Source organism: Saccoglossus kowalevskii, chromosome 8, assembly GCF_978046115.1.
Source record: "Saccoglossus kowalevskii chromosome 8, keSacKowa6.1, whole genome shotgun sequence".
Taxonomy (NCBI): Eukaryota; Metazoa; Hemichordata; class Enteropneusta; family Harrimaniidae; genus Saccoglossus; species Saccoglossus kowalevskii.
Genome location: NC_140648.1, coordinates 15,746,187 through 15,773,694, shown reverse-complemented (window position 1 = coordinate 15,773,694; position 27,508 = coordinate 15,746,187). Strand labels below are relative to the sequence as shown.

At 36.5% G+C, this 27,508-nt stretch overlaps 2 long non-coding RNA genes across 2 annotated transcripts; one reads left to right on the top strand and one right to left on the bottom strand.

Moving 5' to 3' along the window:
- The first annotated feature begins 1,425 nt into the window (after positions 1-1,425).
- Positions 1,426-2,818, top strand: LOC146739357 (uncharacterized). The gene is made up of 2 exons (XR_014930159.1): positions 1,426-1,577; positions 2,423-2,818. It is a non-coding gene; the product is annotated as an uncharacterized LOC146739357 (long non-coding RNA).
- Positions 2,819-11,336: 8,518 nt separating this feature from the next.
- Positions 11,337-26,956, bottom strand: LOC146739356 (uncharacterized). Its single transcript, XR_014930158.1, has 3 exons — positions 26,796-26,956; positions 13,034-13,174; positions 11,337-12,482 (listed from the first exon to the last, which is right to left on the bottom strand). It is a non-coding gene; the product is annotated as an uncharacterized LOC146739356 (long non-coding RNA).
- Between the last annotated feature and the right edge of the window lie 552 nt (positions 26,957-27,508).

Here is a 27,508-nt window from a genome sequence, read left to right as displayed (position 1 = left end):
AAACGTATTCATTGTTATCTATTTTAAATAACAATTCTACACGGTATGTACATAACGCATGCGCAAAGCAAGCGAAAGCACGACCAGTGGGACGTGCGTTCTAGAGTGTTTTGAAGTAGCGTCGTAATATTTAGTTTTACCATAACGGTAGTTCTCTGTTTGTGTATGCTAGGCATACACAATTTATTTTGACTTCAACAAAAAAAATGAAAATTTTAAAATGTCAAAAAAGCACATTTGTAAATGTCAAAAGGGTCCCTTGTCCACTGAAAACATAATTTACAGACCCCTTATGATGCATTGCATATCTGTTTATAGGTTTCTATACGAAGAGACTTATCGAATTTCTGTCTGTTTGCTCACACTACTTATACCCTAATTTCGGATTTCGATTTTAAATGTTTGCCATAAATCGAGTTTGAGCTAGATTTGAATGTTACTGATCACACGACTATTAATTTGCAGTTTGGCTCTTCCAGTATGCTATGAGATGATGTACCAGTCCGCAAGTAATTGCGCCCTCACCGACATGATTCAAACGCGACAATATTTCGTTTTTTTTTGAAAATATTTGAGTAATACTAATAATAGACGACAGGTGGTCAAAAGTTGTGTGACAAATGATGAAAAAAATACAATCTTGATAATTTCACAATATATGTTTACGGTAGTTCTCTTTTTGGAGGATGTGGTGGCCTTAAAAGGCCAGTTTGATTTGTGTATGCTAGGCATACAATTTACTTGGATTTGGCGTGGATTTTTTGGGTAGAAGTACAGCCTGGATGTAAGGCAGTACACCACTTTGAGCGATGGAATTTCGCTTTGCTTTGCCTCCTTTTTACCACGACCGGACATGATGAATACTCGATGAGAATGAAAACTACTTTATTTGGCGGTTTACTCGTAGTATTAATATCGGCCGTCCGGATTCTGGCTGATAATCATCTCAACCAATCACTATCGAGGCTGATAAACTTGAAATCGTCCACTGGCGTTCAGCGTCCTTGACATTTTCATTAACCCTGTCGAAAATAGATAGGTATTATAAGCATTTAAGAACTATAAAACCATTTATTTTCACTGCCGTTTAATTTTATCATTTTATATACTCTTAGACTAGTGTAAGCTCGAAAATAATGCTAATTTTGGCAATTTTACTGTAGTTCCAATTCGGTCACGTGTTTTGCAATCCCGTCAATTAAGCCGTGAATTGACAAGACCCTGTGGGTTTTCCCATGATGTCACCATCTTTTCGCCATGGATTGACGACGGTAGTATTATCTTCTATCACTGGCGAACAGTAACGCCTTCATGTCAATTGTCATAACAACATACACAACGTTTATCTGATTATGTAATTGGGGATTTCCAAACTTCGACGGAGAAACTTTCACAACGTGTCACGTGTCAACCAGGTCAGGTCAACGCGGAAATTCAGCACGGCAGTGCATATACTAGTATGCTACATCATAGTTCGACCATTCCAACCCACGGCATTCACGGTAAAGACATAGTTAAAGTGTAGTTTGAACTCAGCGTACGGTTCTCAATTCAGCTACTGTAGCAATGGATAACATGTAAGTAGTAATTACATTGTTACATACATTGTCGTATCCACGTAGTTGATGCACATCTTACTGTCAAACATTTGAAAATGTGTCTGGGGCTTGAAGAGTGTAGAGTCAATGAGCAAAAACTCCTGTGGTGAGAGGATCATGATGTAGGCATCGTACTGGCATACGGGCAAATAGTGCATGGCTTGGCCTCCAGGCGTCGGTCCGAAAGCCACGCCTGAGAAGAGAAGCACAGCAATAGGCAAATACACACGTAATGCAGTCAATGCACTCCCAACTACCTTATTTTTGTTTAGCTAACTTTGGTTTGGTCGTTTTTTTAACATCTTTAAATGCGCCTCCTAGTTTAGTCTTCATAAATTTGACGTCAAAAGTCATTTAATTTTGTTTTTCAGACTAATGTACATGTATATGAAAACATAAACTAGAAATAGTGTATGTAAATTTAATTATTGGTATTGCGGGAAAACCAGTGAGAATCATGTCCGGGTTCGATGACCAATAAAAGTACTGAAGTAATACATATGCATTCTAACCCGTAATTAAACAAAATGTAATTGTGAAAAAAATAAATTGGATTAATATTTTATTATCTATAGGTATATTTATGTATATTCACTACAAATTGAGTCCCAAGCGATGATAACAACACACGCTAAGAACGCAAAGGCTCTTTGTAGACGTTTGTTTGACGATGACACGCTATGGCCGCCTGGCGCATGCGCAGGTGATTACTCCCCTGCTTTAATAGGCAAATACCTGTCGTGCATCCGACTTATGTTTGAAAACAAATATATATATATTGATCTGTTTATATGAAAACATCATCTTTACTCGTTTACAAACAGGTTCAAAGTTAACAAGATACCGGGAGAAGGGAGTGGTTTAAATCCAACATCAATGACGACAGAACCAAAGACGATGTTGTCTGCGCGAAGCAGTGGTACAGGTGACATTGGACCACCCTTCATTGGCGGGGAGTTATTCCCACTAAGTTATATACCGCAGCCGAAGAAGAAAGAAAATGGAATACCGGTGATAACCCCAATTAAAACTCCCCCATCGACAAAATGTTAATGGTGCTGGTGGATCAGAAACCATGAAAGGACAACAAACAGACGCACATACACGCACAGATAGAACAACGAAAGGAGTGTGCAGACTTATGTGTCTTAAGAACGTCATGAGAAACGTCGTCGCCAGAGGGCGCGACTTATATGATAATTATACTGTGCAGAATTATATTTTGTTATTTGGGGGGGGGGGGTCTCCAGTGTGGATTATTTTCTAATTTTTCATGTTTCTTCCCCAAAATGTTCTCATGAACTATTTCTCAGTCAGTGAATCTTGAAATTCGGACAAGGTAAAATAATCCTTGTCCACGAGTGTATGTGTGATCAATTCGGCCACCGTCTCACCTCTCATTCGTGAAAACTTCTACCTATATCACGTGAATCAAATTGCTGTCATAACTGTTTGTTTGTTTGTTTGTTTATGTCTATTTTTCGTATCACCAGGGAAACCAGCTAATGACGTCATTAATATGATAATATCAAGTATGTCAATTTTGAGATGTTATGATTGATGTTACTAGTTTACCATTTCTAATAAATTATTTTATCTTTCAATAAACTTATATGTTGTACACTTACCTCTGAATACCTTAGAAAAAGTCGAATCATGTGTCTTGTAGTGGTGTGTATACACCGATGTTTGAAATAAGCAAGTTATATAATTGGAGTATGCGTAAAAGTGTTTTTTTTTTATCTCGAAATATTAGAAACCAGTCGAGTTATCGCTTCGTCAAAATAATGTTACACCTCTCCGCAGATTTACACTTACACCCCCGGTTAAAGAAATTGACCATTCCCCAACATGCTGTCATGTGTAGGCTGATGATACCTTGATGTTATTCAGAAAAAACAAATCACCGTCACGTCGTAAGTACCAATCCGCTGTTACGGTTTTTGTGACATTTTGGAAATGCCCGTAAAAGTACGTGACTGTACACATATTAAGCGGTTCGTTTGACTTCCGCCCGACTTGTTTGTGCCACAGAACGTCACCTGGAGTGAAGAACTAAACTTAAAGCGGGAGAGTCGTCACCTGCGCATGCGCAGGTTACGACCCTCTAACAGTCTGTTAGGAGGTGTATCATTTTATTGGACATTCGATAATAATTTTGCTCATAGACATTGCTAAGTATGCATGCAATAAAAGCAATGTGGAACAGTCTAAAATGTAATTGTTTTTATGAATGTATATTTGGGAGGATGCCGCGTTTTTCAGAAGATGTATCTATTTTAAATAACAATTCTACACGGTATGTACATAACGCATGCGCAAAGCAAGCGAAAGCACGACCAGTGGGACGTGCGTTCTAGAGTGATTTGAAGTAGCGTCGTAATATTTAGTTTTACCATAACGGTAGTTCTCTGTTTGTGTATGCTAAGCATACACAATTTATTTTGACTTCAACAAAAAAAATGAAAATTTTAAAATGTCAAAAAAGCACATTTGTAAATGTCAAAAGGGTCCCTTGTCCACTGTAAACATAATTTACAGACCCCTTATGATGCATTGCATATCTGTTTATAGGTTTCTATACGAAGAGACTTTTCGAATTACTGTCTGTTTGCTCACACTACTTATACCCTAATTTCGGATTTCGATTTTAAATGTTTGCCATAAATCGAGTTTGAGCTAGAGTTGAATGTTACTGATCACACGACTATTAATTTGCAGTTTGGCTCTTCCAGTATGCTATGAGATGATGTACTAGTCCGCAAGTAATTGCGCCCTCACCGACATGATTCAAACGCGACAATATTTCGTTTTTTTTGAAAATATTTGAGTAATACTAATAATAGACGACAGGTGGTCAAAAGTTGTGTGACAAATGATGAAAAAAATACAATCTTCAAATTTCACAATATATGTTTACGGTAGTTCTCTTTTTGGAGGATGTGGTGGCCTTAAAAGGCCAGTTTGATTTGTGTATGCTAGGCATACAATTTACTTGGATTTGGCGTGGTTTTTTTGGGTAGAAGTACAGCCTGGATGTAAGGCAGTACACCACTTTGAGCGATGAAATTTCCCTTTGCTTTGCCTCCTTTTTACCACGACCGGACATGATGAATACTCGATGAGAATGAAAACTACTTTATTTGGCGGTTTACTCGTAGTATTTCGGCCGTCCGGATTCTGGCTGATAATCATCTCAACCAATCACTATCGAGGCTGATAAACTTGAAATCGTCCACTGGCGTTCAGCGTCCTTGACATTTTCATTAACCCTGTCGAAAATAGATAGGTATTATAAGCATTTAAGAACTATAAAACCATTTTTTTTCACTGCCATTTAATTTTATCATTGATTTTTTTTTTATTTTACATGTTCACGTAGATTTAATTTTAAATTAGCGGATTTGACCCAGTGAATAATTAATGGATTTACAGTAAACTTCAAAGTTGTATTCAAGTTTTCGCTTGCGTTGGTTACGTTTTCCGATTCGCTTGTCGAATCCCTCATTTGCATGTTGTTCACTTTATAAATAGGGAAGTGCAAGCATCTCGTCAGTGAAGGCACCAAAGCCGTCACCAAGTAAACCAGCAGCAAGTAAATCGTATGCATAGATCGTAGCATACATAAACCGAACGGCCCTTCTCAGTGCCAACACATCCTTCAAAAAGATAACTACCCTTTAACCCAATGCCACACGCTGAATCACACTTTTTTGTGGAGTACCAATAATATATTCCGCACGCAATTGTCATGAATTTGTTTTTGCGTATCTGTTAACCGACTTAATTAGTTGATTATTAGCTGAATTGCTGTGTTATGCCTGTCATCGTTTAGGTTTATTTGAAGTTTTGGACGGAACTTGGCTCAGTGATTTGGAACTAATTACAAGATACCGTCGCTATTCTGACATCTGTAGTTATTAATGTAGTGAACGATTAATCAAAAGATATGACGTATTCAGTACTTAGTGTGATTGGCTTTATGATTGAAGGTTACGCCCTAGAGTATTTTACTGTTTTGTAATTGGTTAGAGTTTTGAAAATGAATAAAGAGAGTTTGAGTTGGTCTTGGCGAATACTCCACGATAGACGCAGTAGAGAGAGAGAGCAGTCCTGGGCAGTCGAGAGTCCGAGAGAGTCCAGGGGCGAGCCTTGAGGCAGTCCAGTCTTGGGCTAGTCTTGGGTCAGCCTTGCGAGAGTCTTGGGGATTTTTTCCCCAGGGCGCTGTGTCTTATAGAGTGCTCGATTGACCGACTAAGACGAGAGCTGAAACGTATTTCGTTGTGTGTGTCTTATTTGACTGTAAAGTTAAAGTGACTTTCCCGATCCCGTACCTCAAGGGGACGCGATAGAGAGACGAGACGAGATTCCCCCCTGACACGTGTGGAGAACCCCGAGAGAAAGGAGAATTTCCCCCTGATACGTGAGTGGAGATCCCGGGCAGGTGTTTAACACACATTGACATTCTGTGAAGAGAAGTGAATGGCGAAGAGGTGTCTTTCTTGTGAACCGAACTAACGGCTCGATTGCAGAGACGACTCGGAAACTGCGTTTGACGACTAACGACTTCACCCGAACGACACCGAGGTACAACGCTGACGAGATGAAGATTTCAGAACCCCTTCGGAAGGACCAGTACCGGATAGGACTGTATAATTAAGAATTGAGCGACATTAAAGACAAGAAGATGAAAGAACGACCCGGCTAACGCGATGACAAGAGGAGACGCTTATAGACTTTGACTTTAGCTATTTGCTTAGAGAACCGCTCGTTGGACACTGTAACTGACAATGTGTAACTCAGGACGTTGAACTCTTTTCACATTCCTAACCCTATTGCTCAGTAATGTAATGTATTGCTGTTTTTTTCTATTGTTTTTACCGTTTTCTTTTTGTGATGTTGAATTGTATGTATGTAAGCGCCCAGATTTTTGTTTTGAAATGATATTTAGTGACGTTCGAGGTCCTTTATAACGATTTAAGCGCGCCTCAGTGGACAAGTATTTGCAACACAGTGTTATGAGTTTTGTGATGTTTTTATGGAGTTTTTATGAGTTTATGAGTACGGAATATGATGGGAGGAATGATGCCCCCACGTGTTTTTTTTAAGAGTTTTGAGATTTGTCGAGTACAGAGATACCGACGTTTTAAGAGTTGTTTTTGTTTATGTGTTGTTTCCGGAATACTTCTGACGCTTTTTTGAGTTGATAGCACCTTTGTAACGTTTTTTAATGTCTTTTTGAGGTGAGAGTTTGGTGCGCTTATATACGTATTGTTTGATATCGCAAGCTTTTGTTCATGATTGACAGGATTATATGTAACTCAGTAGTTTCTATCGTTTTAGTCTTTTTCCCGTCTTTTTGCCAGAGAAGTAATGTGTTATGAAAGCGAATTTGTCTTTGCATTCTGTTTCCACGCCGTATGACTTTTGTTTAGATAAACGACTTTTGAGTTCAGTTGAAGTTTATAAGCGTATATGACAGGAGTTTGATTAATAGCTTTTTATTCATTCTTTATTAGTTACCGCTTTGCAATGCTTTAACCGAGAGACGCATCCCTGGTAATCACGTGATCATGCTGTCGACTGCAGCGATTGGCTGATCGCTTGGTTACACCGCCACGCCTTAGTTTTTTTTGACCTTTTGATATAGAGTTTGTAACCTTAGTAATAGAGACAGTGCAGCGAAGGGTTACCCTCAGCGAACTGTTTGAGAAAAGTGAGTCGATTGGTAGCCTTTCCCTTGTTTTTTGATTTATAACCGTTGATATTTGAGACTTTATAACCATTGTATTTAGACTTTATAATCATTGTACTTAATTAGTGTGTTTTACTCTTTTTGATTTATCCTTTTATTATTAGTATTGTATTTAACCCGTATGACGATGAGTGGCTGACGGTATCTTTGATTTGTGAACGTGCAATGCCGAGAGGCATATCTCAGTTTGGGTGAAGGGATGTGTCATGAATTTGTTTTTGCGTATCTGTTAACCGACTTAATTAGTTGATTATTAGCTGAATTGCTGTGTTATGCCTGTCATCGTTTAGGTTTATTTGAAGTTTTGGACGGAACTTGGCTCAGTGATTTGGAACTAATTACAAGATACCGTCGCTATTCTGACATCTGTAGTTATTAATGTAGTGAACGATTAATCAAAAGATATGACGTATTCAGTACTTAGTGTGATTGGCTTTATGATTGAAGGTTACGCCCTAGAGTCTTTTACTGTTTTGTAATTGGTTAGAGTTTTGAAAATGAATAAAGAGAGTTTGAGTTGGTCTTGGCGAATACTCCACGATAGACGCAGTAGAGAGAGAGAGCAGTCCTGGGCAGTCGAGAGTCCGAGAGAGTCCAGGGGCGAGCCTTGAGGCAGTCCAGTCTTGGGCTAGTCTTGGGTCAGCCTTGCGAGAGTCTTGGGGATTTTTTCCCCAGGGCGCTGTGTCTTATAGAGTGCTCGATTGACCGACTAAGACGAGAGCTGAAACGTATTTCGTTGTGTGTGTCTTATTTGACTGTAAAGTTAAAGTGACTTTCCCGATCCCGTACCTCAAGGGGACGCGATAGAGAGACGAGACGAGATTCCCCCCTGACACGTGTGGAGAACCCCGAGAGAAAGGAGAATTTCCCCCTGATACAATACCAACATAATGCTAACAAACAAAATTAATCCTTCCTGAATCGTGTGAGTGTTTATATTTGCTGTCACTTTCTATCTTAAATACTTTTATTCCCATCATCTTAAACAAATCAACTAATTATTCTTTCGAAATGATTATGTATTACTTGATTTGATATGATATATTACTCGTACATGTATTTAACTTCATTAATAACTATTATGTGTGTATATGTTTGGTAAAGATGTCGTTGCCGTCCTGGCTTGGTGGAACGTTGCGGTGGTAAATGCCGTCCTAATTGCCAATCATCATTTTAGCCTACTATAAATTCATCTACATATTTAGGCACATGGTGCACTCAGCCATGCATCAACCATATTGGGGAAAACTTCACTGGTTTTACTAGTCTAAGACGTGCTTACTTAACTGTCCGACAAAATTAATATACTAGTTCACTGTAAGAGTTTTTCGTGACCTCAAAAATAAGTGATCCGAAACTCCACGGATAACAATCATTACGTAGTATTGTGAGTGTTTTTGTATTTTATAAACATGTTGTATGATTGTACTGAGTTTAGCTCTATGGTAAACGCATAGATAGAATAATAATATTAATTCATGTAATCTGTGAATTTCAGCGATGTTTTGTTTTTAGAATCATAGTGTGACATTATAACGCGAAAGTCATTTTGATGGGATACTATAACTTACTGATTTTCTCTTGGTGTTCTCATGATCTTTCTTTATTTTCTACAATTTCTCTCTCTTTCTTTACTTTTTTTCGGTGATTGCGGTATAAATGAACAACAAGTCCCCAGGATTCTTTTATAAATGTTATGCATTCTAGAGATGTTACTGTCCGAGTGTAAAAACGGACACCCCTGTCTAGTAAAACACAATCTTAGACCTGTTCAACAAACCAGGAAAGTTACACAAAACTGGTTTGACCTAATAGTATATGTTTCTAGTGTTTTATTCTGCAATTTACGATGAACACATTTTGAATAGTCCTTTTAATTTCTTCAAAATACTGATTCTAAGTCTCATTAATGGATTTATTTACTTGCCGATCACGTGACTAACCGAGGATTGCACCTGATATAACATTGATTTTTATTTAGGGTAAAATCTGGGTTTTCTTAAAATATATAGGCTGAAATAGTTTAGAACGACTCTTCTGTGAATATAATTAATATATATATTTTACTTCCGGGAAAACTCTACTACATCCTTAAATTGGTTATACGTAACAAGGACAACGAAAATCCAGAACTTACAAGAAAACTAATACAAAACAAACTACATACAAAAGACACTGGCTAATCAAAAATGACTAATCTAACCTCATATGGCGTGAATAACAAATAACAATGTCTAAAGGATTCGGAGTTTAGAGGAACTCAAATTCCGAGGTGTTGCTGTCCCAATAACATAATTTTTTTTATGAAGTTAGCCATTTAAAAAAAAAAAACAAAAAAAAAACAGTGTTATCGTTTTTCATTATCATTCTGAATTTTAATTGATTGTTTAGATTAGCAAAATATGTGACGTATTTCGTTGTTTCGTCAAATAAATCTCATTTTTTTCATAAAGGGGACATGTTAATTATAAAATACTGTTCATCTTCTACGTTATTTTCTGAACGTGAATCACTCTTACCGGTACTTTCTTCTTCAGTTTTGTTTTCAGGCCTACGTATGAAAGTGTAGTCACGTAAACATAATTTGTAGTCAAGTGCTTAAAAACAGTAATTGCGAGATATTGACACGTAGGTGCGTTACAAATGCCTATATCAGGAGACGTTGTGGTGAAGTGCTTGAAACGCGGTATTTGGAGTGACGTTGTGTCCCAGAATGCATTGCGGGAAATGGCGGCCAGTTTGTAAAAGTTGACAATCCACGGTATGTTGTCTCACATTTATTGTGTTATCGTTCATTTTCTGACAAACAACATATAGCCAACCAAACAATATGAGATAAAATCGTTATTCTGTTCTTGACGAAAAATACAATGCACTGTGGAATTGAATATCTTAAAAAGGGGGGAGGGTACTTAAATGCTCTAATATTAACCACTGGGGCCTGACAATCTATTCGTGTAATTGGTTGCTGAATTTAATACGGGCGGAACGACTATGTCCCGGTACAGTGCCTTATTCTTGCTCAAAATATTACAAACGATAGAAACAGTTTGGTAATGAAATGTAATATATCACAAAATTTAATCATCCGCACCCCCCCCCCAAATCGTTTCTGGCCGATCGGCGTGCACTATAATAATCTCAAGTTAGGAAACCAAACATGCACTAATTTTTTTTCTCAAAATACCGCAGTCTCTCTATCACAAAGCAGTGGGAGGGACGCAGAGGGGCGGTCGCCCTCTCAACAAAATCTAGCTGAAACCCTGTGTCTGAGGCCCCCGGACCCCCTAGTAAGGTCACGTGAGGTTTGTAAGCAGATCCCCCCCCCATGCAAAATTTTGTGCCGCCGCCTCTGTAGAGGGACTGTGAAAATATAAAATACTACATACAGTCCCTCAACATTATAACGGAAACTATGTTTTGTACTTGCTCTTCGTACTAAAATAACATTGCATTTCATGAACGCAGAATATTTTGAGAATGTATACACCATCAGCTTAGAATGAGTATTGCATATAATATTGACTTCCATGAATGCAGCAAATTATAATATCAATTTGTTTGTGTTTCATTTCAATGAAAAAAAAAAAGTTCGCAAATATAAATGCTAGAATATTGCATGCAATATGCAAATTTAGGGTAATTAGGTTACACACCAGTTATTTTGGTTTGTGGAGGACACTGATAATTTGTACAATCTGTTTATTAGCGGAAATAGTAGTAGCAGTAGTTTCCTTTGAACCTCAACTACTAAGCGTAACTCCAACTCCACCTCCTACCCACTAGTTCTCCCCAATTTAATTGTATCTGCCCCTCCTATGCGCCCTATAGTTATCTAGAGCGGGCGTATACCATTGAATTGGGCTGCAGTGATTGTTAGGGTTAGATGTGGTGGGTGTTTACAAATGGAACTCTTTCCGGTCTCTTATATTCAGGTGCTGCTTTGACAATACTCAATGACGTAACCAACTTAGCAAACCTCATTATTATTATTAAATATTTATTGCAGGATATAAAGTAGAAAAGCTCATATATCCGATATTTAAACAAAAGAAATGACAGATGAATCCAATACTCTGGAGTAATGTGGCATATACATAAGTTTATAATACACAGCATAAAACGTGGAACACAAATGTGTGTCAGATGATAGAAGCATAGAATGAAAAAAGCATGATTCGATATTTTCAGGAAAATGTAGCACCCTCAGTTAGTTTTTAACAACTGAATACAAAGGAAATGTAGCAAAACAAGAAGCTAATGAAAGATTATAACACCAATGGTCATGCTGACGCATCCCCGGTAAGTAGAATTTCACTAGTGGTTTGAGTTTCACTTACAGCGTCAAGATCACGATCATTTGCCTCTGAGCTGATATCTGATTCGACACCTTGTTCAGTACGATCCTGTTGGTCTTGTCTGGATGCTGTCCCAGCTCTAGTAAAACCGAACTTGAATAACCCACTCATAATAACAAATGTAAATGTCAAAGAAACGAGCAGACGATCACAAATACATGCTTCGTCTTTATCCTGATCAACAACCACATGGCCATTAGCATATGTTTTTGTTTCAAGTTCAGTTGATTCAATGGTGTGCTGTGGTTGCTAGGCCACCATCCTTCGGTTCTCATGAAACTGTTTCAGCGAATCATAAAACATAACGTCACTGCATCTCATTATATATTTAAATACATCGTGAATCGTCACTGCATAAGATTAAATATTTAAATGTGTCAGTTTCATGGCTGACGCACTGTGTCTGCAGTCTTGAATACGCGTTGTCACCGGAGAATGTGAAACCGTGTTAACAAGTCTATTTTAGTTGTGTTTTTTATTCCCGGAAACTGTGATCGAAAACAAATGATTTATTTTGCGAATGTCAAAGTGGTGGTCCAAATGGACCACTGAGAATTAAATTTCGTGGTCCAAAACGAGAATTGGGTGGTCTTTGGACGCAAGACCACCGCTAATTTCGAGCCCTGTGATCAGACATGGTTCATTGCTTTGTCTTCATCCTTTGCAGTGTGCTGTCGTCTACATCTGCTGAGGGTTGACATGAGAGTCATCATCTAAAGCAGAAGAGCCAGTATTTGCACCTTGACCATTACCATACATATCCATACATGCCTAATATGAAAAGGAAAAGTACAGAAACAATTTTCATGTATTCTTACGTCAGTATTATGAGGGTGGCCGAAAGATTTGTTGAAAAAATTATTTGCAATCAAGACACTGAGAGAAAAAAGAAACTGTGGTAAAATTGTTTAATATTGCATAGTCTTAATAATAGTCTTTTAACTGTTACATAAAGCAGCAATGGTGAATTCATATGTATTAATAAAGTTTGATGGCGAGTTAAGGCTTTTACACCATTTGCAGTGGTATTTGATCACTATCCCACTCTTCCATGCAAAGTTTTTTAATTGTAAATCTTGGAATTTTTCAATAAGGATAAGGAACCAATCAGACTTGTGACTTTGTAGCAACACTAGATTGAGCAACCTAGTATTTCTAGGAGTTTGTTTATCTAATGATTTCTTATCAGTGAGATCTACAGTGCATGTAGCATCATGCCATTGCCTGCTCTTGTATTTTTAATCTACCTTTGGTATTACATATTGTTCATAAATTGACTCAAACGATGTGTATTCAACAGGTATGTGTTTATGATACCATACCTGTATCACCTGTGGTGGAATCTTTACTGCACTCCTAGCTTGCTCGTACTGGGACATATAGTAGTCCTTGAGAGAACCAGCACTTGACTCCTCAATTGGCTGTCCGTATGATTTGTCCATGTTTTCTATTTTGGTTGTAGTCTATTATTAGAAAAATAAATAAAAGTGTTAATTTAATAACGTGACTGGTGTAAATATATTGAGGATTGGATCAGTATTGTTGATGTGAAAGATTCCTAGATGTTAGTTCATAAATGTATTTCTCATAAATGTATTAGAATTGATTCCAATCCATATCTTGCTTCATCTGCAGTGTGCCTTCTAACACAAATAATTTGTGTAAAATCGAGATTAGTCAGCTTGTTGACTACTGAGAAGTTCTGTCTTCAATATAGGTAACTTGTGAAAATGTTGTGGCCACTGACCCTCTTCATTTTGTATTTTGTTTATAAAATGTGAATTTCATTTAACTATACATGTATACAAATTCCATAACTAGTAAGATATATTTAAAGATCGCCATATTAATGTATGATTTTCTGTTCTGTCAATGATTCGCTAGTGAATTAGTACAACTAGTTGTGTCACTGCAAGAGAGCACGCTATTCAGCTGACCATATATTGGTTGCCAGTTATTGTATGCTGCCCTCTATGGTATTGGTTTGAAAGTACATGGCATATACACTGGGGTTTTCTGCGGTGGAAGCACAGTATGTATGGAGTTTGAAAAAAGGTCTACTTGGACATTGCTAGAGAAAATAATGAAATAAATGTTTTTAAATTCTTTACTACTCGTTTTCATGGCAGTATGAGATTTTGTAACCTTGTTTACAAATGAATAATGTACATGTACTGTAAATTGCTTTAATTTTGCAAAAATTTTCACAATTTTCCACAAGTTATATAGAATTGTGTAGCAGTAAACATTTCTTCATTGTATATACGGTCTGTCAGTGACTTTCAAATCATGTAATTCCAAGCAGTGAAACTGTAGTGATTCACAGTATGCTGAATGAAGGTTTTAAAGGGGATAGAGACAGAAAATTGTTACGGGGGTGGGGGTGGGTGTTAATACTAGTACTGTACATTAAATGTACATCAGTATGTTTATTATTGATTTATTCAAAATTGACTATGCTCTTATCTGAGTTGGAGTGCAAACAAAAATACAATACAGGCCGTACTATTTGATTTCTTTTCGTTAAATTTCCCAAGAATTTGTACTAGTTTTAGTACACTAAGCTTAATTTGGTTGTGATGTGTTGACTCAGGAATAAGATGGACGATTTCTTGTGTGATGAGTGTTGTAGGCTTAACATTAATTTTCAGCGTTTATTGCATATGTGCGTTCCTTTTTTGAGTTATTGTCTTGTTTGTGCTTAATTGCAAGGCATTCCTGATTAAATATGGTTTGGATCGTAACACTCGCGCATGAATGTTAAACATCGAAATGCTAACTTCTGTTGATTATTCTTGGCTTATACCTGGTGGCTGCCATTCGTTGCGCTTTCTACTGGTGGCTAAATGGGTCCATGCAACAAAATGATTTTAACACTATTTTTATATGTTACAATGAACAAATACAGAGTACCGGGTTTACATTGATCTTGGTCGTACTAACACGTCCTTGCTGTGATATAACCCAGAACACTCAATGGGATAAAATATGTTTAATGTAGTGACTCACGTTCGTGGCTAATTTTAAGATTTTTTTTGGGGGGGGGATTTTCTGAATTTATATCAAGTTATCCAAATAATAGTGTAAGTTACAGAATGAAATTATGTTTAGAATTTTTACCTATGTTTGTTTTTCAGGATCTATCGACTTTGCAATTCAACTTAGCGGTACACGGATTACAACATATTACGATAACAATAATGGTCTCATGCGCCACCAATTTGCCTATCAGCGTTCGTAGCGTTGAAATCTTATGGTTGTTCTTAGCCAATAGGGTTTCTTTCACTGCATTTTATCTAAAACGTGATGTGTGAGGGTGTACTCTAATTACGTCAGCTGTTAGACTTGTGTGTGTAGCTTTGTTTGACAAGTATCTGAGGATCTGGGCAACTATCAATCAGCACTTCCATACTGGCTGCGTTTCTGAGACTATTGAATTGCATCCATTTTGTTTGAGTTTGAGCTGGCCAATACATGTTTTCCTGACCAGAATTTTATTACATACATGTCGTTTCAAAAAATTAAAAACAATATTTTGATCTTTGTAACCCTTTTTCTTGGAGAAATTCACTCAAACGCTAACATTGTCGTCTATGGAGTTCTAATTAGTGGTATGAGACCTATATGGGAGACGCTGCATTTAGTTAGGTGCATGCGCATACCATATACAAAATGAATCACATGATTTAGAGTGTTTACATTGCCGAAAGCACAAATGTGGTAAATCAAAGACGAACATCCTAATGTCAAAAGTGGCAGTTCTAAAACTTAAAATCCTGAAATTTCTCAATCACAGACTAAAACCGACCAAAGACTAAGGTGCCTGTTTGTGAATGACTGAAAGTGCGTAATTGATTTTTTTGTTGAAGTTGAAGTTGAAGTTGACCTAGGTCAATAGTAATCTTTTATCACTTAACATCCGTTGGAATGGATGAAAATCGATACATGACAAAAAAAAATACAATACAAACATTAAGAAACTATAAGACTGAACTACAATAGTGGGGAAAAATTGTTAAGTACTTTAAGTCACGAGTACTACCGTAGTTCTAGTAACCGTGTTTAAGTGAAATACTTGAATTAAAATGATAAATTAAACTATTACAATTATACATTATTATTAGTGACCCAATTATGTAATAGAGTTATGACGGTGCTGCTGCCTGAGTCAAATGAAGATCAATTTGATTTGTTTCATTTAATATAGATTTCATTTTAATGAACCATTTACTGTTCAGTGTTTTGATAACGAGATATGTTTCTTTTAAAATCTTGTTGTCAGTGTTAGCTATTTAATACCAGTAGCTTGTCTTTGAATATAGCAGTCAATTGGAAATCTTGCTAATTCACTATAAATGGCTAATTTGGGGGTATCTCTGGAGGTGTTCAGTAAGAAGCGACAAGATGCACATCTTCAACTGGAGATTTTATAGAGCTTTCATCACTCCATAATTGGTTAATTAATTTGTCAAACAGGGACAGCTGTAATGGTATTTCAAGTTTGAGACATTGCCAAGGTGAACATGGCTGCCAGACCCTTTATTTTACAATTGTTTAGACCATCCTTGAATTTACCATCATGGGTTACAGCAAGGCCAAGCTAATTAAATTGTCTTACAAATTCCTTATTCGAGTAAAAGAACATATCAGTATTAAATAATCTATTTGATTTGTTGAATACTGGGTACCATAGGTTTTTGTGTGTTCACTGTCATTTGCCATTTTGATGTGTATGATGCTAGTTTGTCCATACAGATTTGTATCCATTTTTTGACTTAGATAATAATAGTAATATAGTATATTTATTCGACACTTAATAATATATTTAGGTACATTATCTGTGATCAAAAGACATTAAATATAATAAAACACAAGTACACACACGAAACAAAAGAAATTACATAAATGACTGAAATTCACTACGTTCAATACCCACCACAGACTCCGGTCAGTCAAAATGACTATTTTGAACTGTAGGCATTAATCTGCGATTCAGCCAATGACGGAGAATAAATCTAGGTCAGGGGAAGCCCCATGACCTCAAGATTTTTCCTCACGCCACGAACCACATGACCGAGGCCATGAGGCGCAGCCATATTGGCCTACTCATCACTCATTTTTTTCTCCAACTAGTGGGGATCGATGAAAACGGTGCGCTTCAGCTTGCCAGTTTTGCCTTTCTTGTCCGGGTTTTCGCTCTGGCTTGCTGCCACGTCCATGGCAGCCGACGCTGTGGCTGGTAGGATAAGTCTTTCTTATTTTTTTACTCCTGTGTCGCCCCTTTTTTGACTCCCGTGTGCGAAGCACAAAAGGGAGTCTTTGCAGTTACCCTGTCTGTATGTAAGTAATGCCTTTATTGAAATCATATCCTATTCAGGATCTATGTATGTGCATAAATGTCACTGAGAAGAGCTCCTGCAAAAATCATTTCTTTTGCGCTTTTGCTGCACCTTTGGATTTAAATCTGTGAACTACCATATCCGTGAACATTAACCGAACATTTTGGTACGTTTTTGTAGTTTACAGATCATTTATTGACGTATTATAGTCGTGTTTTATCTCGTGGACCTTTTCAGGTCCGCGAACAGCTGATTTCCAATATGGCGGCCGACATGTTGTCATCTGATAATGGTGATAACCTGTTTAGGGCTCATACCACTAATTGAATTTCCATAGACGACAATGTTAACATATGACGAGATTGCTATATGAAAATAATTTCATTGTTCTTGCTAGGCATTGGTTAATTAGTGGCATGAGACCTTTACTGGATTAACGCCTAATCACGGGATCAAATGCGAATCTCTTTATGGTGTGGACATTGAAGCTTATGTACAGGCAATTGCAAACACGCTTGCACCACAAAATATTATTGCTGCAGCTCGAGTAAGTAGCAGAGTCATTGTTTTTCTTGACACCGTGAAAGCAGTTGAAAAGGTGTGCTCTACTGGTTTTGCTATTGAGCATTCTAGTGTATATGTGGAGCCCCTGGTTCAGCCAGCAACAAAAGTTGTGTTATCGGGAGTCCCTCCGTTTCTACGGAATGATTTACTGAAAACTGAACTGTCACATTATGGTCGCACTGTTAGTGCTATCAGGTCAATCCCTTTAGGGCTGCAAACAACCGACATTGAAACATGTTAAATCTTTTCGCCGACAAGTATTTATGATCTGCAATGATGGTGAACTCGATGGCGTAATCAATGTGCCATATAGGGGACAGATCTATCGTATATATTCATAAACTGATGATGTTACATGTTATAAATGCAACAAAAAAGGTCACATTAAACAAAATTGTAAAGACAACTCACGAACAAAACAAACTCCAACAGTTGACAGCCAGATTGCAGTGGAAAGTAATGAAAACGCAAATGAATCACAAGATACTAATACCCACGGATCATTTAGTGGATACTGAAAAAAATAAAAACCAGTCACAATGTAACGATGTAAATCAATTACTAGAAATGAACACTATTGGAATTGAAAACAACTCGATTGCCACACTTCCAGGGAAAGACAAAAGACATGACGTGTGCATAGACGATTGTAATGCTAATGAAGATACTAAAAATAACGCCAATACTGACAACATAACTGTACCCATGGTAACTGCAACAGGTGTGCCGATTAGTGAAACAGATATTGCTGAGACTGATAACTTCACACTAACTGGAACAACTAACGACAAAGAGATGGTAGAAGCCTTCCCTTCGTTCTCAATGCCGCCGGGATTTAAATGTTCATTTACTGTCACCAGTGACGCAAATGAGGATACACGTACGACTAAACAAGGTATTGTACCAGTTAGAGTTGCAACAAAGGCAAAGGTACGAGCGCCAACCGTGTTTTCACTACCCAGTACCATTTCATGCTCTTCATTCGCATTTTCTGGCAACAAAAAACGTTTCGAAAGTTTTTAATACAAAAAACACTGTTCCTGCCGATATTTCAGTCGATGGAGATGACATAGAATCTATGTCTTCTGATATATCTAACGTATCCTACATTACAAATGATGAAAATACAATTAAAAATGAATGGCTATTATCAACTGAATCACTAAGGAATTTCCTAGAAGACTCCTTCAACTCGAAACGAATTATTGAACAGTCAATTGAATTTTGCCCTGACTTGAAACTTCTAATTAGATCGCTAACATGTCTACGCAAAAGTATGGAAACTAACAGTAAGAATAAATTACGAATTCAACGAATTACATCGAAGCTTAACAAACATTATATCGAGGCATGTAAAAGTCGGGGAAAACAGAGAGCAGAAAGCACCAATTACACCAGACGTGGACACAATTTTAAATAAAAATGAACAGTAATGAACTGAAAACGAAATTAAATAACTGATTGATTACTACTCTGTTACATTCAAAAAACATTACACTAGACGTGGACACAATTTTAAATAAAAATGAACAGTAATGAACTGAAAACGAAATTAAATAACTGATTGATTACTACTCTGTTATTATATACGTTATGTATTATAAGTTATATATATTTGAAATCATTTATATATCATTTACATATCACGCTCGAGACATTGTTACATATATATTATTTGTATTTTTCATTTTAATTGCATTGTACATTATCAATTATAGTTTGTCCTTACCTGTACTGGTTTTAAACCACTTATTCGTTAACAATTAATTATTTGTTTACTTATGTATTACCATTAATATGCAATAGTTATGTAAATATTTCATAGTACCAGATTTTATAACTCGAGAATAAATACAATATCATGTATGGGTGTGTGTATGCATGCATGCATGCATGTATGTATGTATGTATGCATGCATGCATGCATGCATGCATGCATGCATGCATGCATGTATGTATGTATGTATATCACTTTTTTTGTTCCACCGTTATCTCAAGAACCACTAATCAGATTTTCGTGAAACTTGGTACATAGATGCTCTGGGATGATGCGCAGAGTTGGTTAGGTTTTGGTAAAAATCTATTAATATTAATTACCTAATTTGCATGATAATTAGCTGATTTTTAGCTGTTCCAAGACTGTTCCACTGATATCTGAAGAACCACTCATTGGATTTTGATGAAACTTGGCACATGGATGCTCTGAACTAGTGCGCAGATTTGATTAGTTTTGGGTAAAAATCTATGCATATTAATTACCTAATTTGCATGATATTTAACTGATTTCAAGCTGTTCCATGACTGTTCCACTGATATTTGAAGAACCACTCATTGGATTTTGATGAAACTTGGCACATGGATGCTCTGAACCAATACGCAGATTTGATTGTTTTGGGTAAAAACCCATGAATATTAATTACCTAATTTGCATGATAATTAACTGATTTTAAGCTGTTCTATGACTGTTTCACTGATTTTTGAAGAACCACTCATTGGATTTCAATGAAACTTGGCACATGGATGCTCTGAACTAATGCGCAGATTTGATTATTTTTGGGTAAAAATCTGTTAATATTATTAATTACCTAATTTACATAATGATTAATCAATTTTCGGCTTTTCCACTGATATCTCAAGTACTAATCATCACATTTCAATAAAACTTGGTACATAGATGTCATAGGACACTGCACAGACCTGATAGTTTTTAAGGTAATATCAGTACATATTAATTACCTAATTTGCATAATTAATTATTTTTCAGCTTTTGATATTTTAAGTAGTAATCATCACATTTCAATAAAACTTGGTACATATATGTCATATGACACTGCACAGACTTGATAGTTTTTAGGGTAATATCGGTACATATTAATTACCTAATTTGCATAATTAATTAATTTTCAGCTTTTGATATTTCAAGTAGTAATGATCATGTTTCAATGAAATTTGGTACATAGTTACTTGAGGACTGTGCAGAGACCTAATTAGTTTTTGGGTAAATATTTGTGCATATTAATCACCTTATTAGCATAATTAGTTAATTTTCAGCTTTTCACCTGATATCTCAAGTACTAATCACATTTCAATGAGACTTGCGACATAGATATTCTAGGACTGTGCAGAGACCTGATTAATTTTGGGACAAATAATTGTGCCTATTAATTACCTAATTTGCATAATTAATTAATTTTTTGCTGTTCTATGGCTGTTGCACTGATGTCTAAAAGCCACTCATTGGATTTCAATGAAACTTTTAAAGAGTACCCATCACATTTCAATGAACCTAGGACTATACACCATATTAGTTTTTGGTAAATATTTATGCTTCTTAATCACTTAATTAATATAATTAATTAATACTGATATCTCAAGTATTGATCATCACATTTGAATAAAACTTGGTACATAAGTGCTCTAGGACAATACACAGCCTGATTAATTTTGGGTTAAAATCTGTTCATATTAATTCTCTAATTAGCATAATAATTAATATTATTTTGGTTCTAATCACATTTCAATGAAACTTGTTACATTGTGCAGAGCTTATTAGTTTTACACTTAAATCTGTTCATGTTAGTTACCTAATTTGCATAATTAGTTTTCTGCGTTTCCATCAACATCTCAAGTTCAAGTAATTTTGAATCAATTTGTAATGTGTATCCAATACTCTCAGCACCCGGGAGTTCTTTCTAAGCTTTCTTTGATTAGTCTATTAATTTGGGTTCGTTCCGTCCGTCCGTCTGTACGTACGTCTGGAGCTATATCTTGGACACCCATTTACGGATTTCATTCAAACTTTACATGAAGACAATACATAATGTCTTACATATGCGCTTCAAGTTACTTTATGATCGAAGCGAAAATGGCCGACTGGTGCTCATTTTGGATGTAAAATTTGCTATTTCTGATACCTAAACGTGTCCGCAGCAGTTTCTCGGAGATGACTGGGCTGATTTGGATCAAAGTTGGTATGGTGATCATACATATTGGGTTCTACGTAGGTGCACGTCATTTTTTTTTCGTGATTCAAACAAATGTGGCTGACTGGAGGCCATTTTGTTTTTCATGGTACCCATGCTACTTTCTCTTGAATGCCATGAACGTTTCTGTTTAAATTTTGTACAAACATAGTATACCAAGAGATACAACTACACCATCATTATTGACTCCCGTGTGCGAAGCACACAATGGGAGTCTTTGCAGTTACCCTGTCTGTGTGTGTGTGTGTGTCCGTCTGTTCATTGATATCTCAAGAACACAAATGATAATTAGCTAATTTTTAGCTGTTTCATGACTGTTCCACTGATATCTAAAAAAACACTCATTGAATTTTGATGAAAGTTGGTACATAGATGCTCTGAACGTATGCGCAAATTTGATTAGTTTTTAGTGAAAATCTGCGCATATTAATTACCTAATTTGCATGATACTTAGCTAATTTTTAGCTGTTCCATGACTGTTCCACTGATATCTAAAGAACCACTCATTGGATTAATGCTCTGAACTAATGCCAGGTTTTGATTAGTTTTGGGTGAAAATCTGTGCATATTAATTACCTAATTTGCATAATGATTAGTAAATTTTTGGCTTTTCCACTGATATCTCAACTACTAATCGTCACATTTCAATGAAACTTGGTACCTAGATGTCATAGGACACTGCACAGACCTAGTAGTTTTTAGGGTAATATCAGTACATATTAATTACCTAATTTGCATAATAAATTAATTTTCAGCTTTTGATATTTTAAGTAGTAAGCATTACATTTAAATAAAACATGGTACATGATTACTCAAGGACTATGCAGAGATCGATTGTTTTGGGATAAATATTTGTGCATATTAATCACCTAATTTGCGTAATTAGTTAATTTTCGGATTTCCACGTATATCTCAAGTACTAATCATCACATTTCAATGAAACTTGGTACATAGATCCTCTAGGACTATGCAGAGATCTGATTAGTTTTGGAGTAAATAATTGTGCATATTAATCAACTTATTTGCACAATTACTTAATTTTCAGCTTTTTCACTGATATCTCGAGTACTAATCATCACTTTTAAATGAATCTATAAACTATGCAGAGATCCAATTAGTTGTTGGTATGTATTTATGCATATTAATTACATAATTTGCATAATTAATACATTTTCAACTTTCACACTGATATCATGTACTAATCATCACATTTCAATGAAACTTTGTACATAGATGCTCTAGGACAATGTACAAATATGATCAGTTTTGGGTTAAAATCTGTTCATATAAATTCTCTAATTAGCATAATAATTCATAATTGTTTGGTTCTGATAACATTTCAATGAAACTTGGTACATAGATGGTCTGTTACATTGCGCAGACCTTATTAGTTTTACACTCTGTTCATTTTAATTTTCTGATTTGCATAATTAGTTTTCAACTTTTCCATCAATATCTCAAGTACAAGTAATTTTGAATTAATTTTTACTGTGTCTCTAATACTCTCAGCACACGGGAGTTCTTTCTAAGCTTTCTTTGATTTTTGTTATTTGATTCAATATGGCCGACCAATGCTCAATTTTCATGTAAAAGTGCTAAATCGTAATTTTTAAATGTCCGGAGCTGTTCTCATAGATGACTAGGCCAATTTGGATCAAAGTTGGTATGATGATCATACATATTGGGTTATAGTTGTCATATTTTTTCTGTGATTCAAACTAATATGGCTGACTGGTGGCCATTTTGTTTTTCATGATACTTTCCCATGAATGCAATGAACATTTCTGTTTAAATTTTGTACAAAGACAGTATACGAATAGATACATAAACATGAACATTATTTTTGTAATTTGATTCAATATGAATCAATGTCCAATTCTCGTGTAAAAGCACTAAATCATATTTTGTTACAAATCCATCTCCTATTAATGGTTTCAATCTAATCTCAATGACTTCATCAGCATCAAATTGATATGTCAGATCTCAACATTTTGGACGGGGACTGTGTCATTAACAATGACTTGTTCATGTCTGATTTTTAGTCCCCGTTCGGACGTAGTCCAAAAACGGGGACTTATGTTTTACACTTTGTGCGTCTGTCCGTGTGTCCGTCTGTGATCACCTGTAACTCAAACATGCCTGGACCGATAAAGTTCAAACTTCACACGTACATCACACATTACATGATACATATGCACGTGCACGTTCCGGAATCGTATTTCAAACTTGGCACATAACATTTACCTTTATTGGACCTTGATGCTCCTCATCTTGTTTTTCGAATCAAGTTCAAAATGGCCAACTGGCGGCCATTTTGTTTCACCGATTACAGTTCCAGATCCATATCTCAGGCATGCCCCAACCGATCATACAATTTCAGACATGATCTGATTTGAATGTGTATGTCACTCAAATGTGAACAGAACAGGAACGTGTCATTGACAATGACTTGTCCCAAATGACTGCACTATAATTGCGTGTCACTGAAATTTATGTTCTTCATATCTTATGGGTAGTATATAGAATTAATAATTAAATAAATAAATAAATGTGGATACTTTTACAGAATAACAGGCTTTTCAAATTCTTGAAGAAGATTCATTGATGACTTCTTGAAAGCTATAAATTATTTCACTCACATTTCTATAAGATTATGGCATTATTAGTTCCTGTTCGGACGGTAGTCCGAAACGGGAAGTAGTGTTTTTGGTTCCGTGCGTGCGTGTGTGCATGCATGCGTGCGTGCGTGCGTGGTCATATTTTAGACATGCTTTGATGGATTCTTTTCAAATTTGGTACACAAATATGTCATGAAGATATACATATGCACATGAATTTGTTTTGTGATTAGATCAATTTTGACTATTTGGCAGCTATTTTAGACCCCAAAATGTGCAGATTCTATAAATTACATGCATCTAATAGAAAGTTGTTTATATGTTGTTAAATTAATGTCAGTAAAGTTGTATTATTATGTTGGTTTGTCAGAATGTTACCTTATTTGTATTTTGTTTGATATCCTGATTTGAATATGATTGCAATAAATATTATCAATATTTTTACCACGTACTTGGGCCCTGCATATGTTCCAGTGTTGCATCTTGGGAGAAGATTCGTTTAAGTGAGGTAAATGGTAACACACCTCATGTTTGGGTCCATGTTTACGGATGCCTGTTGTCACTTCGCGATAATTAAATCTGAAGAGTCTGAAGATCACTAAATTATTTGGTAAATACAGTCATGGTACAGTGGAGTAATTTGTTTTTTATCTACTGAGTGTGGGTTTTATGTTATTTAATTAATGCGTGCTGCAATAATATTTTTGCCTGTTCGTTTATCATTCAAGCTCCTTCAAGCCAGTTAGGGATTGGTCAGTTACTTCGGCCTGGGGGGGGGGTTCGGCAGATTCCATTTTGCCAGCTGTAAATCTCAGTTGACACCCCCCCTGATATCAGCAGCACATGGACTTGGGTTGTGTTTAAAACTTAACTGTATAATTGGGGTTCTAGCCCCATTGCATAATCTGTTAATTATTTGGCAACTTCAACCCCAAAATATTTAGCCTATAACATTTTTTGCATCAACAAATTTATAGGCAATATACGGTAGGTAGTAGCAGAGGTACATTACTTTGGGTTTGCAACTATGGTGGCATGATACCAAGATCCCGTTTCAATCTCGCTTTCGCAAAAGCGTTCCAACTCAGACACTTAGACACAGCATTGAACAATGTTTCGAAAGTACTTGTACTTGATCAGTACACTATTTTCTTTTGTTTTTTCTTATTTGTCATGCTCAGTATGTATACTGTTTTGGTATTTCACCACGTAAATATATTTCTTGAATATTGTCAAGCCCAAGTTTGGTACATGAGGATTAATTTGAACAGTTTGAACGGGAAATGTGTCATTTGCAGGGACCATACATGACACGTCTTACTACTCCGCCATCTTGGATTGTTTCTGAGCATATTCAAGGTAGAAAGACTGACAAATCTGTGTGTTTTGTTTGCATCCATTTTGTAAGAATTTGAATTGGCCAATGCATGTTTTACTGACCAGAATTCTATCACATAAATGTCGTTTCAATATTTTGATCTTTGTAATCTTTTTTCTTGGAGAAATTAACTCAAATGCTAACATTGTGTCTATGGATTTCTAATTAGTGGTATGAGACCTATATGGGAAACGCTGCATTTAGTTTGGTGCATGCGCATACCATATATAAAATGGATCACAGGATTTAGAGTGTTTGTATTTGGAAGAGAATCATTGTTTACATTGCCGAAATAGCAAACGTGGTACTAACTAGGGTGAAGGTGTGACATGCCTGCCAAGTTTGAGCGAAATCGGCCAAGCCCAAAAAAAACACAGAAGAATTACAGCAATTCCAGGCACTGATTTGATGCCGAAGTAGTGCTAGATGAGAGGTATGTATGGGTAGAGTGCAATAATCGACATTCGGAGAGTCGCACAATCGCGTCGCAGAGTAAGTGTTTAGACCCCGTTACATACATGCGATCTACTACTGGTAGTATATAACTGAAAGCTGCCTGCAACAAATGTCCTATGAGACTTCACCCAGTATATCAATAATGAAATTGAATACATAAGTAGAATTGGTGATTATTAGTTCTCGATGATGAGAACCAAAAGGTTGATGTGCCACCAAACAATCGCTTTAAACAGCTTATCACTAGCAACACACGATCACACGTCCGGGGAGGGTTTGCCGCAGTCGTGACATACTATAGTACACCGTCTTCGAGTAGTTTTTGTCGAATTTTCTGTCCGTAAATGCTCGGTCTCAACGTTTTATAATATTCGACGTTGTTGGTTAGTTTTTTAGTCGCGGATTGGGCGACTTTATAGGGAGAGAGGGGGGAGGGGAGAGAGGGGGGAGTGGAGAGAGGGGGAGGAGAGAAGGAGGGAGGGAGAGGGAGGGAGAGGGAGAGGGAGGGAGAGGGAGAGAGAGGGAGAGAGAGAGAGAGGGAGAGAGAGAGAGAGGGAGAGGGAGGGAGAGGGAGGGAGAGGGAGAGGGAGAGAGAGGGAGAGGGAGGGAGAGAGAGAGAGGGAGAGGGAGGGAGAGAGAGAGAGAGAGATAATATCAATAAATTATCTTGCATCACCTATCGCTTCGTCAGTTTGAATTTTTAAACAGTCACCGTATATTTTCATCGATCAAAAGCACCAACTGACCTTATTGTTCTTCACCACTAGTATATTTACTTGGCGTGTTAACGATGGAAGTAGTGTTGAACTCTATAGAGATGACAGTAACATTGTTACCGCAGTAAAACCGTCCAAAGAAAGCTGAGCGGATCATAAACTGTTTCTTCTTCAAAGCACCGCCATCTTGAATGTTGATAATACTCCCTAAGCCACTGCATATTTATATGCTTCACCGTATATTTTCATCGATCAAAAGCACCAACTGACCTTATTGTTCTTCACCACTAGTATATTTACTTGGCGTGTTAACGATGGAAGTAGTGTTGAACTCTATAGAGATGACAGTAACATTGCTACCGCAGTAAAACCGTCCAAAGAAAGCTGAGCGGATCATAAACTGTTTCTTCTTCAAAGCACCGCCATCTTGATTGTTGATAATACTCCCTAAGCCACTGTATATTTATTATGGGGTGTCCAGCCAACTGGAAAACAATATAATCGCTCAACACCTATTTTATTGTATTCTGTCTGTCAACAATGTGTGAATTATTTCTAATTTATAAATCCGATGATAGGAAATATGGATCAGATTATAGGATTACAGTAGGTCATAATTATAATCATAATCATAATCATGAATTGCCGACCAAATCGATTCCTAAGGCAAAGGAATGTAGTTTATTTCTTGAATAAATGCAGGGACAATAGCGACAATAACACGGTTTGCTTCGTTAATTGTT